The 12,405-nt window shown below is 39.4% G+C and overlaps 1 protein-coding gene across 1 annotated transcript in view; it reads right to left on the bottom strand.

The window, feature by feature from the left end:
- Nucleotides 1–12,405, bottom strand: part of Esr1 (estrogen receptor 1) — a 352,705-nt gene that overhangs the window by 169,386 nt on the left and 170,914 nt on the right. The gene's annotated exons all lie outside the window — the stretch shown is intronic.

The following is a 12,405-nucleotide window of genomic DNA, read 5'->3' as shown; positions in this document are numbered from 1 at the left end:
TTATATATATATATATATATATATATATACATATATATATACATATATATATGTATATATATATATATGTGTGTGTGTGTGTGTGTGTGTGTGTATATATCCTAAAAGTCATATGTAAACAAAAAGCCCTAAATATTCAAGCCAATCTTGAAGATAGGATCAAGTCTGGAACAACACACTGAATTCAAGGGTATTGTAATCCCAAGAGCATGGTAATTTCACATGAACAGATACATTGACTAACCAATCAAATAACTCATAAACAAATCCATGTATTTACAGTCAACTGATTTTCCTCCTATGTGCAGAGAACATGAAACAGAGAAAAGGCAGTCTCTTCAACAAACGATGCTGAGGAGATATCCACATGCAGAAAAATAATAGAACTTTAACTCTCGGCATATATAAAAATCAACTCAACCGGAGTAAAGACTTGAATCCCTGACGCTGAAAAGCTACTAGAAAAAAAAAAAATGAAGAGGCAAGTTCCACTGGTCTAGACAGTGATTTGTTTTCTTAATATAGTCTTGAAAGCTCAGAAAATGAAGATAAAAGTAGACTAATGGGATTTCATTTAACTAAAAGGGTTTAGTAGAACTAAAGAAAACTCAGTATAATGGGGAGAGAATCATCAGAATAGAAGAAAATGTCTGTAAACCACGAGTCTGATAATGGGTTAGGCTCAGAAATACATGAGGAGCTCAGATCACCCGCAGCAAGAAAGCAGCTAACTCAAGTGAAAACTGAGCAAGGGTACGCAAGAGATATTTCTCTAAAGAATAAAATGGTCAACAGTTCAAGGGGGAAAAAAAGATTTTTAAAATGGTCGAGATTATTCACCATCAAGAAAGTAGAAGTTAAACACTTCAAGACTATTGCTGTCACTGTTGGCAATGCAATGAATGATAAGAAATATTAGCCTGAATATTGATAAAACTTGTAGAATGTGATGAGAATGAAAATTGTTAACGGCCATTATGGGAAACAATATGAAGGTTCCTCAAACATTTACATAGAGAGACATGTCATGTGACCCAGCAACTCCACTAATAGATGCACATCCAAAAGAATGGAAACAATGTATCAAAAGAAATCTGCATCCTCAGGTCCTTTGAAGTATTATTTGTAATTACTGATACATAGATTCAACCTACGTGTATATCAACTGGTGAGTGAAGTGAGAATGTCTGGTTTCTTTAACAACTCAGTTGTGTCACGTGATGCTTTTCTGGACGCTGTCTTGTGAGAGGGCACGTGATGTTTTGCTGAAAACGGAGGTCGCGTGGTGTTTAGAAAGAATATAAATGTAACCCCACGGACAGTGAGAGGATGCTCTTGCATTGCTACTCTGTGCAACATTTCCCTGGTTGCCAACCTTTACTTCATAGCCGATCTTCACTTCCTAGAGCGAAACATACCAACGAACTTCTCATGATATTCTGGCTGATTCTAGCTGCTTCCCCTGACTCGTGCAGATTCGGTGGAGCCTTGTTTCTGCTGAATCGTGCCTCAGGTACTGATTCATGTTTAGCGTCTGCTGTTTGCTATTGAACTGGACTGCTGGTATCCTGACTGTGAAGAGTGGAATCGCTCCAACTTCTAAACCGGTCCCTTCTTCTTTCTCCCTACCTCTGGTCAGTGGGTTAGAAGAGAAGTTAAAGCGTTTAAGAGCTTTAAATAAAGTAGGGTTTTTAAAAATCTGAGCCTACAGGTAAATAAGCAAAGAAAATATGATGCAGACACCACAGTGGAAAACTGTACAACTTTAAAAAAAAAGAAATTTAATATTTGCAAAAGGTGGATGGTACTTGGGATTACTAAAATGATATAAAAGCCAGACACAAAAAAGATAAGTTGCATGAAACTTCATTTCTTCATTTGCACATGAAATCTTGAAGTATCAAACTTACAGAAGCAGCAATGACAATGGTACATACAAGGGGCAAGGGTAAGCAAGTGAAGTTGGAGACATAACAGCCATAGAATGACAACAACAGAATAAGAACAAGAGATTTATCAAAAAAATGGTGGCAATAAGTAAATTAACAATGTACTGAATACTTGAGAATTAAGTGTGGGCATTCTGACTCCAAAGTGTGAGATAATGTATTAATCACCACGATTTAACCATTTCACAGTTGTGTATATATTTCTAAATATCTTGATGTGAGCAATTAATATTTATTAATTAAGATACTTTGATTAGGCCAGCAGGGAAGCTCACTAGGTAAAAGCATATGCCATTAAAGCCTGATGATCTGAGTTCCATCTCTGGAATCCATCTTAGAAAGAGATATCCAGCTGCACAGACTTGTCTTCTGTCTGCTCATACATGACTATAAATGTACTGCACACCCTCACAAACACATAGCATACACACACACACACAAACACACACACACAGAAACACAGACACATACACACAGACATTCACACCAACAGAAATTGTAAACAAGTAAAAGAAAAATTTAAGGATAAAGTGAAAATAAAGGAGTTTGTCAACTGAAATTTTTGAAAAATTTTAAATTACTCTTCTAATTTATGACCAAGAAGATAAAAGTATGCTTATTTTAAAAAGTATTTTATATATACTGTGAACTTTTACCAAAGGATGAAAATAGATTTGTATTTAATTGGCTTTTAAATCTCCTTTCAGAACTAGTTGTAACAAACATACATATACACTAAACTCATGCCTTAATATATTGGTGGAAGCTACAACATCTGAAAATATGCCATCTATCCCACCTCTATTATTTCTGGAGTTTTCTACCTTATCATATTTACTCAATAAATGTATGAGACAAAGTTGAATACATTAAAATACATCTCTGCATTCTGCCCCCCAATAGAAGCTCTATGCATGCTGCAGTTGGGATTCTTTGATTCTGAACAGAGGTGGATACACTCTTTGAACTCCAATATTCAATAGTATCTGGTATTTTACAGTCTAAACTCTTTTAAAGGATCGAAGTTTTGGCTGAGATGGATTATAAAACAAATGCAGCCAGGTTTTCAACCTGTTCCATATAACGCTGAAGCCCCTGTCTCGTTCAACCTATATTCTCAGACATTTGACTTGGTGTGGGCTACTGGACATCATCAGGCAAAAGCTTCAGATGGGCTTAGAACTTACCCTGCCTTGGGCCTCTGCCATTATCATTAGAACATTCCTGGACCAGACCTTAAGAGGAGAGATGGACAGACTGAACCAAGGTCTTCTAAGATGTCCTAATCAAAACAACCAGCTCACCTCCAGACACAAGAGTGTAGAGTGAATACCAGTCTCCTGACTGACAGATGCTTCCTACTGTGTGCCATTAGTGCCCAAGATAAGATTCTGCTGTTCAGCAAAAATTACAGAGAAGACATTTTCTCCTAATTAGAAAACTAGGACTCTTCATAATTAATTCATAATTCTATGCTTGTACTTTGAGATGTATTTCTTCATTCTATTAAGTTATAGATGCTATAACTCTTTGTTGGCTGCATTATACACAAACTGTGATGTGTTTAAGGTAGACTATTCTCCCATATCTCTGAGGTAAACCTTTTAAGATCCCCAAAGGATGCTGAAAACTAACTATAACCAAACCCTACTTACACAAAAAGAATGAGAGACGACTTTTGCCGAAAAAATAACTCTTTGTTGGCTGCATTATACACAAATTCTGATGTGTTTAAGGTAGACTATTCTCCCATATCTCTGAGGTAAACCTTTTAAGATCCCCAAAGGATGCTGAAAACTAACTATAACCAAACTCTACTTACACAAAAAGAATGAGAGACGACATTTGCCCAAAAAAAAAGTGCTACATCACTGTTGGGCCTGCAGGATCCCTCGGGTAACTAAGAAAAGGATAGGAGCAGGAATTGGTTTTGTATCTGATGCCTTCACTATATTACAACTTATGTGTCTGGTTTCTGTTGCACTATTAATGTAAGCATGCTAACCAACTAGGGAGTACTCATTTGAACTAATTTTAATTCTTATGCTTGGAGGCTGCAGATTCCAGCTAAGGGAAGCTAAAGTGTCTTCAAGATTTGCAAGGCTACTATAAGCAACAGGTTGTCAACTATTGAGCTATTGCATATGCAAGCACACACACACACACTTTTGTAGATATCAGAGGACAACTTGTGGAAGTTCGTTCTTGTCTTTCAGCATGGAGGTTCCCGGAGCCTAACTCAGGTAGTGAGTCTTGGCAGCAAGCACTCACCCATCCTGACTGTGGGCTTCTACAAGGTCCTGTTTCACATCACTGAAATGACACCCAGATTTCTCCAGTTGTTGCTCTAAGCCTGAGGAAAATGTGTGCTATTCTCTGATTCATTTTCTCGAAGTCACCTTGGATTCCAGAAACAGCAGAATCCTGTGGCCTGATGAGTCTGCACCCCCATAAATAAGATCTGTTAGCCTCTGACAAGAAAGGAGGCTAATCTCCTAAGCACAAGTGAACATCACATAATGGCAACTGGATTGTCCCTCAAGCAATAATAACTTCCCCTTTAACACCAGCAAGACTTCACCAAACCAAGACTGATGATGATAACTAAGCCACAGTTGACAAGGCTGCCTAACCATGCATGCAGCTTGTCACCCATCCCAGTGCCCACCCTGTTTAAACCTGAAGCCTGCATCAGCATCCTGAAAACAGCTGAGGATGCAGATCTCCTTGTTCTCCCCATGTGTCCATTATGAATACTAAAGTCGTTTTCTAGTTTTCACTTGCTTATTATTTTCAGAGTAGTGAACAGACCAGATTGGCTGAGAATACTTAAAGCTGAGCATCCTCTGGCCTAGGGCTCTAGGAATTCCCATATATGTATTTCTATCAGGAAGCTTACCTAAAGACTAGGAACTGTGAAACCAGCAATGAAGGAAGAAAAACTAAAGAAATTAACAACCATAAACAATATAAATTATAATGCTGTGGTAAGTTGTATATAAATGTGATCTCTCTCTCTCTCTCTCTCTCTCTCTCTCTCTCTGTCTCTGTCTCTGTCTCTGTCTCTCTCTGCCTCTCTCAGTTGTACTGTTCTCAAGAGTTCTATCAAGTTCTAAGATGATACAGAAGGCTGCAATGTTTATATAATAAGAAATGAGGGAAATGACATACGCACTGTGGCATAGAGTCAGGCTACCACATCAGTTTTCTTTAAATAAAAGCTTTGCAACTTCTAAATTGATCTAATAACTTATTTCTACCGGGTGACTATTGTACATGCAATATATACAACGTAGGTACTCTAGGCAAGCCTGTGATTTATGTTCTGCACAGGATAAAGGGGAACAGAGGGAAATTTCGTCATGGCATTCTGAAAAATATATGAAATTTAAAAAGAGTGGTTTATTCATGGAATTTTCCATTTGGTATCTTTTGGATCCAATTGACGGCAGATAGTTGAACCACAGGAAGCACGAACAAGCATGGGGGTATACTGTACATTTGGGCTCCTTCTTTCTACTGGTCAAGCCAGATGTCTAATATGTATGACTTTGAGATCAATTATACAATATACTAGGTGGTAAAAATGCTATAGAAAAATAAAGAGGCGGGACATAGTAACAGGACACAGGCTGAGTGCAGCAGGAGGCAGGAGAGCCAGCACATGCATAATAGAATGCGGCTAAGCTTCCCTGAGGAGGCGATATGGATAGGAAGCAAAGGATTCGAGGAGGGGAAAGCACCTCATCCCCACGGACACGGGGCTGTCGAGCAAGAACACATGTTATAGTGGGAGGAGCAGGAAGCAGACTGACAGACAAGTAGAGAGGCAGCAGGCGACCTTGGCCCTCAGCAACGATGTAGGTGAAATGGACTGGATTGGAATAGGCAGAATCAGGCAAGCTTCCAATGTAAGCTGGGAGAGCAGAAACATGGCGAGACGAGCTCAGATTCTGGGAAAGCAAGGCCTGAAGAACAACTCAAGAGTCTTGGCCTAATTCCTTAAAATGTAGAAGTATTAGTAAAATGGGGAAAGTTGCTAGTAAAATGTTTTTGAGGGAAAAGGATGCTGGTTTGAAGAAATTGAGTTTAGAATGTTCTATAGACATCCTAGTGACAAAGACGTATGACCACACACATATTGAAGCCAGTGTGACCTGGGAAAATGTTAAAACAGATACAAAACAGGACAGAAATGAAAAATAAATTTTTTTATTTTGCTGCTTTATGCTAAGAATGAGAGACTAAGTATTCAGTCCAAACTGGGACATCTACATTAACCCGCCATCATCAAGGATCAGGCACAAAAGTTGAGGTGGGAAGAGTGTAGGAAACAGATGTGGATAAAACTGCTGTGAAGAGTTGTCTTCTGGACACGGCTACTGAAATTATGAGCTCACGGTCCTTGTGGTCAGCTGCATACGACTGACTCACAAGCCGATCAAGGTGGCTGCCCGATCTCCAAGCCCACCGCTTACTGAGGAGCTCCTGGAAGTTGGTAGCTGAGGAAAAATATCCGTTAGGGATGTGGTCACTGACAGGTTTCAGTGTCCCACACCTGTGTACATATAGTCAAAACTAACCATACTTGGTGGGTTGTCAAAAAGAAAAAACAACAAAAAAAGATAGTTGTGAAGGCCACATTGGGAAACTGGAAGTGATGAATGAAGTATGAATATGATCATATTTCACTGTGTTATGAAGCGCTCAACAATAAGGAGAATTTTGTGAAAGAAACAAACAAAAAGCAAAGTCTAGTGGTAACGATTATAGACTGCAGAAATAAAAATTAAACTTTTTTTTAAACTTTTCTTGACTCTTTAAATATTTTGGGGCTTGATCCTATGTAATCCCTTCGGTCATTATTACTACCCTGAATGCTACAGATATGAAAACATTATAATAAACATTAAAGAGCAACCACTTGACAACTCTAATAAAGCCCATGCTTCTCCTTATCCCATGAATAAAATAGAGCAACTCTTTTTGAAAAATTGTATCACTCTAGAATACTTTTGGGCTTTGGATGGCAACACTGTCATCATTTGGATGGCAACACTGTCATTATTAGCTCACTGCTTCTACTGTCTCAAATTTCATTGCAAGGTGTGATGGAACCTAGCCAGAATTGTTAGTGAATGAACCCTGAGTGTCTAGCAACATCTATGTGGTAATTTCCTCATCTGCAAAAGGAGAATGCTAGCACCAGCATGTCTTGGGTCTATTGTGAAAAGTCTCTGTAAATCTCTGCCATAATCAAAGGATAAACTTCAAAGCTCATTCATCATGCAGCTGTACACAGCATAGATATATATCAAAAGGACTTTTAAAGGCATATATATCTAGGCCAGGGTTTGACCCTTCAAAGGAATTAGATATATTGACTTAGCAGACATGTCTCCCTGCCCAATATCTACCACCAATTGAAAAACAGACTAAAAAAGCAGCCAGCAGATGATAAAATTCTTACGTAAGGGATTTTTAATATGGAAGAGATGTAACCACTTACACTTCCGTAGGACTTGGAATTTATAAAGTATCTTTCTATGTTATGATTTGTGGTCTTCAAGACAAACTGGTTGAGTAGATATTGTTTATGTCATCTTACGCCTGAGATCGGCATGGCTTGTAAGAGTGACTTTTATAGAGTTGCCTACCAACTCTGAGCAGAAGCTACTGTTTGAATTGGGGTTTCATATCCAAAGTTACCCCCTTTCCACTAACCAAGACGAGTGGTCTGTTGAGTTGGATAAAATCCAGAAGCAACTATCTGGTACTCTCACTTCCATTCTGATGCTTTTTTATTTGAACCATCCATCCTCCAGCACAGTCAAGCTTCAATGTGTCTTCTGAATTTCTATTGCATGCAGATGTTGTCTTTGTATTGTGAGGACACTGTTGGAAGGGTCTTATGTAGTCCCTTTTTACCCACAATACCTTGCGTATAAAAACACATAATTATTCAAACAGATTGAGTATGTTCATTCATTTATGCAAGAAGTTTTCTCAAACCTCTGCCATGTGTCTTGTTTTAGTGCTAAACAGAGTAAAGAAAGAACTCCAACCAGCCTGAAATCTGTGAGCTGTAGAAGAATGCAGACTTTTGGAGCTCTCTGATACTAGAGAGTACATCTCTCAGAAAATTGTACTGTGTTGTGTATACAAGAACACAGGAATCTAACCCAGCACAGGGCAACAGACCTTCCTAAATGACAAAGATTAGTAGCTATCAGCAGTCTATGAGAGAAAGAGAGGAGATAATGAAGAAGGAAAAATGACCAAATCAGAGGGTTCAGCACATGTGCTAAGATAGAGAAGTGTCCCAACTGCACAGCCTAGATGTTGTATCTTATGTAACCACAGATCTCTGAACAAATCTAATCATGAGGAGATCTTCAGACTAACACATGAAAATTGTCTAAACCACACGCTCTTAGATCTTTAGACTAGATCCTTGGTAAGTGTATGGAGCCCTACTCTAAAAAATCCAATATTTTTTTGCTATGTATATAGAGATGCAATATCCCAATTGATATCTAGTCCGGTTAAGAAACTGGACTGTTGTGAACCTGTTGGATGATGTAGCAAAGGTCGGTTCAATCACAGCTGTTTTTACAACTACAAATTTTGTAGTTAGCTGGAATTGTGCTTCCAAGTGTAAATTAAGTCTTTGTTTGGGGGGAATGTTAGGAAAGCTTGATACACACAGTGTCATGAGGTCATGTGTGGTATCCTGTGCAATAAATGATGCTGCCTTACAAAAGGCACTTTATACAGGTCTTTATGAATGACTATAAAATGTACAGGATTTCATAAGATGAAATGTTTTCATAGGTTATGGTTTTATGGTAAAACATATCTCAAAGTATATGTATATTAATGGAAACAGTCAGGAAGGCACACATTCTCAGTGTGTGTAGACAGACACTAGTCAGTTGATGGGGAACCCTAAAAAGACACTACTTCATGTTGAATTGTGCGCCTGCATAATTCATATTTTGAACTCCGATCCCCATGACCTTAGAATGTATCTGTCATTTAAAACAGGGCATTTGAAGAGCTAATTAATCTTAAACGAGGTCACAGGGATAAGGTCCTAATCCAGTATAACTGGTGTCCTTACAAAAAGAGGAAGAGAGTGTGTGGGCAGAGGGAAGGTCATGTGAGGACAGGGGAAGGTGGCAGGGTGCAAGCCAAGGAGAGAGGCACCAGGAGAAACCATGGCTGCCAAACAGACCACAGGCTTCCAGCCTCCAGGACCTGGACAAGACCGGTTTCTATAGTCAAGCCAACTGATCTATGGTGTTTTCTTACAGCCAGGCTGTAAAGTGATGAATTTTACCCCCAAAAGGAAAATTCACATATTGAACCTCATATTTATGGAGATATAATTAAGATTAAATGAAGCCAGAACTGGAGAAATGGTGACTTGGAGATTTAAAACACTGATTGCCCTTCCAGAGGACCCCAGTTCGATTCCCAGATCCCACATGGAGGCTCACAATCATCTGCATCTCCAGCTCCAGGTGATCTGATGCCTGTTTCTGACCATGAGTACCAGGCATATAATCAGAGAAGAAAAAGAAAACGCTATATAAAGATACCTTAGATCTACAGAGAAACCTACACCAGAATCCAAATTTTCTAGCATCTGACTTTCAGATTCCGGTAATGTGAGAAAAAATAATTTTGTCATTTAAACCACTCAAGGTGTAGCATTTTCTTATGGAAGTTCTAGAACACTAATACAGACACAAACTCTGCTCTCTCTCTCTCTCTCTCTCTCTCTCTCTCTCTCTCTCTCTCTCTCACACACACACACACACACACACACACACACACACAAAGTACATGTTGACAATACACAAGTACGTGCTGACATAGGCTGGCCCAACATATCTTCTGGCATATATTTGGATTCCTATTTGAAAACAGAAGCCTTACATTGTGCCTTTGTAAATTGGAATTTTTCACTTGACCTAAAACAAGGGCACTATATTTATATTTCTATAGCCAGGATGTCTTTGTCTGAATATTAAATAGGATCAAAAATAATAGAATAATTTTCAGAAGGTGGGGTCAATGTAAGGTGCCATCACATTTTTAAAAACGTTCTAGACATTTACAAAGCAATTCTTTCATCTTTCAGAGAGAATGATCCCAGCTTAAGTTACCTGAAGTTAGCGAAGAAGAAACTTGGATTCCCTGTCCCCGTCCTTTTCCTACCTGAACTTTTCTTCATGCAGCTGCTACATTCCTGTCACTTGTCAAATTACAGTTGAAGCTTTTTGTAAGTTTAATTAAGCCTGACTAATTTTCCAACAGTACAAAGAAAGATGAAGAAGTCCTTAAATATTGAATCCATTTATGATTCAAAGTGTCATTCTCTGGATGTGACGGTTCAATTCTTAGAATTAATTACCCTCTGAAATTCAAGCTGCTTTTTAAGATATATAGTCGTACCTCACACAAAGCACAAATTCAACAGTTCAACTCTTCTCTAAGAGACTCTTCCAAATGCTGCATCTAAATTCGCATCCTAGCCATGAAATGAAATCATCTTTCATGGTAAGCCATATGATAGTCAACTATGCCCTCATCTTGATCTCCATTCCTGATTTTCCTTCTCCCTCATTGTCCTGGTATGAATCCGTTAAAATCTAGCTTTCCTGTGTACTGGGGACATAGCTAAGTGGGAAAACAGCTTCTCTGGTAAGCTTTAGGACCTGAGTGTGATCCCCAGGACACACATGAGAAAAACTGAATGTTGTAAACTCAACGTGATGGCTAATACTCTCAACCTGGCAGGGCCTAGAATGACCAAGGAGACAAATTCTTTGTGGGTGTCCATGGGAGTTTCTACACTGGGTTCATTAAGATAGAAAGATTCACCCTAACTCTAGGGTAACACCATACCGTAGGATAAAGCCCTAGACTTCAAAAAAAGAAAGAAACAACTGGTTGTGAACAGTCATAGTTCTCTGCCTCCTGACTGTGGCTGCATTATGGCCAGACACTTCTGGCTTCTGATGCCCTCACTTCCAGGCTATGATGGAGTCTACCCTCCAAGGGTGAGGTGAAAAATCAACCTCTTTTTCCCTTAACTGACTTTTGTCAGTCTATTTTGTCAACTCATTGAGACAAATGACTATTAATGATACACCCAACAGTGGTGAGATGGAGACAGGCAGAGGCCAGGGATCAGGCCAGTGAGAGACCCTGTCTTGAGAAAAAATAAAAAACAAGTGGATGATAATGGAGAGACAACATTTGAAGTTGTCCTCTGACGTCCACATATGTCCCTGCTCTGATCTGTACTTTAGCCCATCACAAGCTTCATCCACTTCTAGAAGCTTTCCCTCCAGCTTTTTTTCCCCTCAGTGTCACCATGGAGACATCTGAATGCATCTTGGACTTGATGTCCATTGCGCAGCACCTGTTCACTCCGTGTCACTACAGTGAAGGCTACCCAACTCAAGGATCGGTCTTCCATAGGTCAGATTTCCAACCCAAGACTCCATGGACTCGAGGGGTAACCATGCAGGTAACCACATTGAGGATTACTTAACAATCCCTCCAAAGAAAATTCTACTCTAGATTCCCATGCACAAAAACCCTGAGAGACTGGATACACAAGGGGCCAGGAGAGTGCATGCCTGTGCAAACACACCAGCAACCACAAGAGAAGCAGTGAGCCAAATCCTGGGGGCTTGGGCATTTGTTGGAAGTCAGCATCCCATGAGGCACAGGGGTTACGGAAGGTAAATCTCACTAGGCTTCTTCAAGGCCTTTTGGTTGGAATTCCAATTTCCTCCATAACATGCAGTGATAAAGGAAGACACAGCAGCTGTTTTGTCCTCTGATATGGAGGTCTCAGCTGAGGAAAGTCACCACCTGATCTCATCTGTCTAGCATTAGCTGTATCAACAGCAACAGCATCACCTCACCCCGAGTGAGGCTTGGCATAGTCCTCCTTTACCCGGTACCTCTTATAGGCCTTTGATATAAAATGCAATCTTTACCTTGGAAATATAAAATACTAAATGGTATGGTAGAATTCTTGGTCTTAGTTACTTCTTTTTTTTTTTAAAGATTTATTTATTTTATTTATGAATAGTACACTGTAGCTGTCTTCAGATACACCAGAAGAAGTCATCCAATCTCATTATGGATGGTTTTGAGCCACCATGTGGTTGCTGGGATTTGAACTCAGGACCTCTGGAAGAACAGTCAGTGCTCTTAACCGCTGAGCCATCTCTCCAGCCCGTCTTAGTTACTTCTAATTAAAAAGAAAGTACTATATATCACAGACCCCACCCGCCCAAAAGAAAATTAAACCAAAAACAAGAGTACTTAAAAATAGAGATTTACTAAGCCTCTACTTGATACACAAGAGCCAGCCCTGGGCTACTGCATCTAGGCAGTCCAGTGACATCCCCAGCTCAGACATCCCCAG

This window comes from Grammomys surdaster, unplaced genomic scaffold, assembly GCF_004785775.1.
Source record: "Grammomys surdaster isolate TR1022 unplaced genomic scaffold, NIH_TR_1.0 143, whole genome shotgun sequence".
Lineage (NCBI taxonomy): Eukaryota > Metazoa > Chordata > Mammalia > Rodentia > Muridae > Grammomys > Grammomys surdaster.
Note: the sequence above shows the minus strand (reverse complement) of the source record. Positions and strands in the feature narration are given on the sequence as shown.